General features: G+C 40.0%; 1 long non-coding RNA gene across 2 annotated transcripts in view; it reads right to left on the bottom strand.

Moving 5' to 3' along the window:
- Nucleotides 1-1,120: 1,120 nt before the first annotated feature.
- The window catches only part of LOC150061395 (uncharacterized), a 46,608-nt gene continuing 41,148 nt past the window's right edge, over nt 1,121-6,580 (bottom strand). The window contains exons 1-3 of one of the 2 annotated variants that reach the window (XR_016535816.1): nt 5,727-6,206; nt 3,102-3,278; nt 1,121-1,216 (exon numbers count right to left, since the gene is read on the bottom strand). This is a non-coding gene — a long non-coding RNA (uncharacterized LOC150061395). Of the gene's footprint in view, nt 1,217-3,101; nt 3,279-5,726; nt 6,207-6,580 lie in introns of those variants that run through there. The other variant, XR_016535815.1, reaches the window with a different exon arrangement.

The raw sequence follows: 6,580 nt of genomic DNA, 5'->3' as shown, positions 1-6,580 counted from the left end.
AAGGGGTCTTGGTTTTTAAACAACACTATGATAATGTTTTACTACATATTTAGAGTCATGGAAGAGTTATTATTACTGTAGAACTACAGTTTTGTTGTTGTTGTTGTTGTTGTTGTTTTTGCCAGTCCTGGGCTTGAGCTCAGGGCCTGAGCACTGTCCTTGGACTTTCTCAAGGCTAGAGCTCTACCACTTGAGCCTCAGCACCACTTCCGGCTCTTTTCTATGTATGTGGTGCCAAGGGATTGAACCCGGGTCTTCATGCATGCTAGGCAAGCACTTTAACCACTAGGCCAAACTCCCGGCCCGGAACTACAGTTTTAAAAAGTATGTTACATTGCTCTTCAGGAAAGTCTTTAAGGTAATGATGGTATTTGGAAACAAACCCTATCTAATTTAATACAGAGATGGCAAGGAGGAATAAGAGACACAGAGAGATCACATAACTTGACAAAGCTCACCCAGCTTATAAATTAGGGACCAGGTCCAAATCCTGATTCTGATAAACTGAAAAATCTTAGTTCCTTAATCCCACCTAATGAAGTGAAGAGAGTCTCTTCCTTTGCAAATTAATGGAGCCTGACCTACAGTATCAGAAATTGACAATAACTAAGTAAATAAATGGTTGAAGTCTGAGCCTAGACACAGATCCTGAGCTTCTTTGCACAAGGTTCACACTCTACCACTTGAACCACAGCTCCACTTGCAGCTTTTTTAGTAGTTTTTACTGGAGATTACAGTTGCATAGACTGTCCTGTTGGTTCTGTTGGGGCTGATTTTGGACTATGATCTTTAGATCTCGGCTTTCAAGAAGATGGGATTACAGGCCTGAGTCATCAGCACCTAGCTACAGTTACTTTTCTGCATCAATCACGCACCACCATTTCTCTTACCTTACCCTACTGTGCCTAACAGATGCGCGAATCTGTTGATTTGAAAAGGTGTATACATGTCTCCCACTAAGAAATGGAGACATGCTCTCTGCCTGACCACCGCAGCCACCATTGTGGACATGAGTCGTGCGCAGCCCATCAAGCTGGCTAGGGCCATCAAAGCTCTGGGCAGGACCGCTCTCCGGGATAGTGCATGCAGGTACGTGTAGAATTTATGGACGATACCAACCACTCCATCATCCTTCATGTGAAAGGCCCCAAGTGCCACGGCAAGCTTGAAGTCGGGATGAGAAGCTTGGATGTTGCATTGAAATTTGGTGCTGGGTCTTGTATTGTAAAAAAAAAATAAATAAAATAAAGTGGAGACATTACTGACTGGTCAAATGTATATAGTAACATTCAAGATCTCAAATATGCATTTAATACAATGATTACCAGCTAGCTGAAACATGTTTTGTCAGGGGCACAGAGGTCAAAGGGCTGGAGGCTGACAGACAAATGGAAACAGGAAGGCTGAGCAAACACAGTCATAATAGTCAGGGTACATATGTGAAAATGGAAGCGGGTCACTGGAGGGGATGGGTGGGGTCAGCAGGAGAGGAGAAACAAGGAAGGCTGACACTGATCAAGACATATTGTGCTGGTAAACTGCTTTGTTATAAGACAACTCCTTTGTTGTCATTTAAAGATAACAATTTAAAAATCATAAATAAAAACACTACATTGTACTCACAAGCTGACATGTTGAATTGAAAGCCCTCTGTACAACAACTTACCAGTAAAAAGTAAATAAATGAAAAGTTTCACTAAAGCAGGTAGTTGTGGGAAAAGGAAGGTGCAAACAGGACCTAGTAGTTGGGATGGAGGGAAGAGCAAGGCCTATTGGAAGCTGCCTGCTCTCCTAGCTCCTCAAAATGCAATTACCCATATAGTAAAACACTTGCTAAGTCAAATGAATAGAGGAACTTGGGCAAAAAGAAACTTTGCTTTGTAGTTATTATTGATTTCTAGTTTATTTTTAGTTTGTTTCTTAGCTTTATCATCTCCAAGTGGAGACAAATACAAGTATGAAAGAGTAATTTTTTTTTTTTTGCCATTCCTGGGCTTGAGCTCAAGGCCTGAGCACTGTCCTTGGACTTTCTCAAGGCTAGCACTCTACCACTTGAGCCTCAGCACCACTTCCAGCTTTTTGCTATGTATGTGGGGTACCAAGGAATCGAACCCGGGTCTTTGTGCATGCTAGGCAAGCACTCTACCACTAGGCCAAACTCCTGGCCCTGAAAGAGTAATTTTTTTTTAAAAAATAGCAAAGCATAGAATTAGAGCTGTGGCTCAATTGATAGAGCGCCAACTCTGAGAGAGGCAGAAAAACTGTGCCCAGGCCTTGCCCTCAAACTCTAATACAAGAACATATAGGTGTATATTTACATATGTATATATGTATGTGTGTATGTATACACACATATATACATATGTATACAAATATATGCATATGTATACATATATATATATATATGCCTCATTTTCTTTGTTGATCATCAGTGTCTCACACCTGTAATTCAAGCAAGGCAGAAGGCTGAGATCCATGGATCGAGGTTCATTGCCAGCTGAGGCAGACAAGTCTATGAAATGAACAGGTGCCTGTCTCACAGAAAAGAGTTAGGCAGTAGGCAGAAGTTGGTATGAAGAAATGAAGAATTTGTCCCAAAATAAAACATCTGGGAGAAAAGTCAAACTTTCATTCCTGACCATTCAGTCATTTTGCTGTACAAGCAAAAAAGGAACATAGTAAGAAAAGCAGACAAGTTAAAAACAAATCTATCAGAGACATTCTCTTCCCCTCCCCCTCCAAAAGTTTCTCTTCAGAGTTGGTTAGGGAAGCAGTCAGCACACAGATCAGCCTTCTCATGCAAGGAGGCCGCAATAAAACCAACATAGAGCACTAACTGGCAATGTTCACATAGGAAGTGGAGGAAAATGCTGTTTATTTCTTTTGTTCATATTTGGGTTCCTCAGGAAACTGAATAATAGTGAAATCTGAGTGTGTTCGGGCGTGAACCCAAAATGCAAAGTGTCACTGAAACTTGAGCTTGAACTTATAAAGACACTCAAGTCAACCACAGATCTTTCTGAATTTGGTTTTCCCCAACAACCTCCATTGTTTCCCACCATGAAGGGATTGCTGGGTTACTTGAGAGCCGGAAATCATACCTCATCATCCATCAGTTAGCTCTGCCAATCATATAGGTAACAACACAGTGCTTCTCTTGAACGCAGAGAGTGTATTAAAGCAGATAGAACCCCTTCTTTCCAGAACTTCCTTCCTCCTACAGGCAGAGAGTACCCAATGACATCTCTTTCATCCTCTTCATTCCTGCCCAGGTGTGCCTAGAAAGGTGTGAGAATGACATCTGAGAGTCTACAAATAGAGATGTGAAAATTTCGTTAACGCTTAAAGAATAAACCATGAAAAAAATGTATGTGGTGAGGAGGATTTAAAAGATTGGTGACCAATATAATCATAAGCATAAAGAGCTGGGCACTGATGGCTCCACCCTGTAATCCTAACTGTTCAGAAGGCTGAGATCTGAGGTTCGAGGTTCAAAGCCAGCCAGGGAATGAAAAGCCCATGCAACTTTTATCTCCAATTAACCACCAGAAAATTGGAAATGGCGCTGTGTCTCAAGTGGTAGAGGGGTAGCCTTGAGCTGAAGAGCTCAGGGACAGTGCCCAGACCTAGAGTTCAAGTCCCACAATTGACAATTGTGGGTCATGGGGCTTGAGCTCTTCAGATCAAGGCTACCGGCCTACCCTTGAGCCAAGCCCCACTTTCCGTTTTCTAGAGGTTCGTTGGAGATAGGAGTCTCAGGTCCTTTTCTTCCCGGGCAGGCTTTGAACCTTGATCTTCAGATCTCAGTCTCCTGAGTAGCTGGGATTATAGGCATGAGTCGACCAACATGCTTTCTTTTCATATACAGACATTAGATCTAAAATGCACTAGGAGATAATAAATCACACAGGTTTCTAGACATTAAGACACTGTAAGACCAAAGGAGGATAGTCTTAGGAGAGGAACTTAAACACACAATGCCTCTGTGCATCTTATCATATAAAATAAGATTAATCGAAATGAAATCCAGGAAATGAAAACAAGAAGTCTTTTCTTTTTTGCTGCTTGTGTTTTCTTTTCTTCTTGTTCTGTTTATTCATTTATATGTAAGTGAAAGCAGAGAAAACAGAGGGACAAGGTGTGAACAAATGCAGCAGTGGTACTCATTGGACATCATGTGGAAAATGAACTATATGTCTTGTGAGTGGGGGATGGGGATGTGGACTAATAATAGAATGTTTGCCTAGCCTGCATGAAGCCTTGGGTCCAATTCCTTGGTACCACATACAGAGAAAATGCTAGGAAGTGATGCTGTGGCTCAAGTGGTAGATTGCTAGCCTTGAGAAAGGTCAAAGACAGTGTCCAGGCCCTGAGTTCAAGCCCCAGGACTAGGCAAAAAAAAAATCTTGTGGGATGGTGATGGGAAGGAAGAGGGAAAACATGAGAGATTGAGGAAAGGAGTGACATTATCCATTGCCTTGAGCTGAGAGTATGGAATAGTGGTAGAGTGCTTGCCTAGCATACTATAAAGCCCTGGGCTCAATTCCTCAGTGCCACATGCAAAGAAAAGCCAGAAGTGACACTGTGGCTCAGGTGATAGAGCACAAACCTTGAGAAATCTCAAGCACATTGCCCAGGTGCTGAATTCAAGCCCAGGGAGTGGCAAGAAAAAAGAAAAAAAGAAATATAGGGGCTGGGAGTTTGGCATCGTGATTGAGTGCTTGCCTAGCTTGCACAAAGACCCAGGTTCAATTCCTCAGTACCATACATAGAAAAAGCCAAAAGTGGTGCTGAGGCTCAAGTGGTAGAGTGCTAGTCTTGAGAAAGCCCAAAGACAGTGCTTTGACCCTGAGTTCAAGCTCCAGGACTAGCAAAAAAAATAGAAATGTACTCTTTATCTGACTTAGGTAACTTTGACGCCTCTGTACATCACCTTTATAATAACAATAAAAAATAAACTTAAAATTAAATGCTATTTATTGAAATGAATTCCAGGAAATGAAAAAAATGAAACAGAAAAGTAAGTCCACAAATAAACACACATAGATTGTCATTTTATTTTTGGCAAAGGCCTAGATATAACTCAGTATATCACTATACATCCTAGAGATTTTTTTAATGGTAAACTAAAATTTATACAATGTATAAATATATATGGTTGGCAATATATTTGACTGGTAATCTCCTAGAAAATTATGATTCAGCAAAATGATAAAATATAAATTTAAATTTTGTTAGTTTCACATTTTCTTTTAGTTTCACATTTTAAAAGATAATACATCCTTTATGGAAAAACCTTCCTATAACATAATTTTCAAGGCCAAATAGCATCCTAAATGATTTCTTTAAATATCTATGTTGTACAAAGTCCTCAAAAAATGGAGAAAAAAAAGACAGAGAACACTCATTTTAAGAGCTTAGAGTAATGTGAAAACAAATGCATGGTAACAATAATAAAAGAAAATTACTGCTCAATCTCACATAATCAGAGATACCATATACCAAATAAAATATTTGAAAATTAACAAATTAAATATCATAATAGGTAGAAAGGGACATATCTAATAACATAATCGAATTTGTGTAAGGAATATGGTTTTACATTTTAAACAAAATAAGCAATTCACTACATAAAATGCCTTTAAACATAATGGCAATTTTTATTATCACAATGAGTACATCATATTTGACATAATTTAAATTGCAAACTAGTAGTAGAAGCAAACCTGTACAGGCTGAAATCAAGATACCAGATTGCTGCCACAAACACACACCACGTGCTGCAATAGGCATATAGATTTTTTAAAAAGCTAGCTTAGGCAAGATACCAGAAAAAGTACAGAGATAAATTAGGAAGCAAATTATTACAGTCATAAGGAACTTGGTGCAGGAAAAAACCCCTCTGCACAGCATTTTGCTGTTGTTGTTTATTGGTATTTTTTTTTATTTTTATTTTTTAATACTGTGGTGGCTCCTTTTCCACATGCATTCTAATGAAATATCCACAGCAAAAAGTGCTTATAGAACTTTCCATCAGACTCACCTGAGGACAACTCCATGAGCCTAACTCCACAGTATACCCCCAAAATGTAGCCCTGCATGCCCAGGTGCCCCCGGAAACCCACACAGGTACAGCCCTGGTCAACAACTGCCAGCGCAGAACAGTGTACCCAGCAAAAGCTATGACAGAGAACAGAAGGATCAATTAAAAAAAAATCATTCCATGAGCCAGTGCTGGTGGTTCACATCTATAATACTATTATTCAGGAGACTGAAATATGAGGATCATGGTTCAAAGCAAGCCAGGACAGGAAAATCTATGAAATTCTTATCTCCAATAAACCACCAAAAAAGCCAAGAATAGAGCTGTGATTAGAGAGCATTAGCCTTAAGCAACGAAGTTCAGGGATAGTGCCCAGGCCTTGAAGCCCTGAAACACACACTCTCTCTCTCTCTCTCTCTCTCTCTCTCTCTCTCTCTCTCTCTCTCTCTCTCTCTCTCTCTCTCTCTCTCTCTCTCTCTCACACACACACACACACACACACACACACACACACTCCATGGTATTAAAAAAAAATAA

The sequence above is a fragment of the Megascapheus bottae genome, chromosome 6 (assembly GCF_031878675.1).
Source record: "Megascapheus bottae isolate mThoBot1 chromosome 6, mThoBot2.hap1, whole genome shotgun sequence".
NCBI lineage: Eukaryota > Metazoa > Chordata > Mammalia > Rodentia > Geomyidae > Megascapheus > Megascapheus bottae.
Note: the sequence above shows the minus strand (reverse complement) of the source record. Positions and strands in the feature narration are given on the sequence as shown.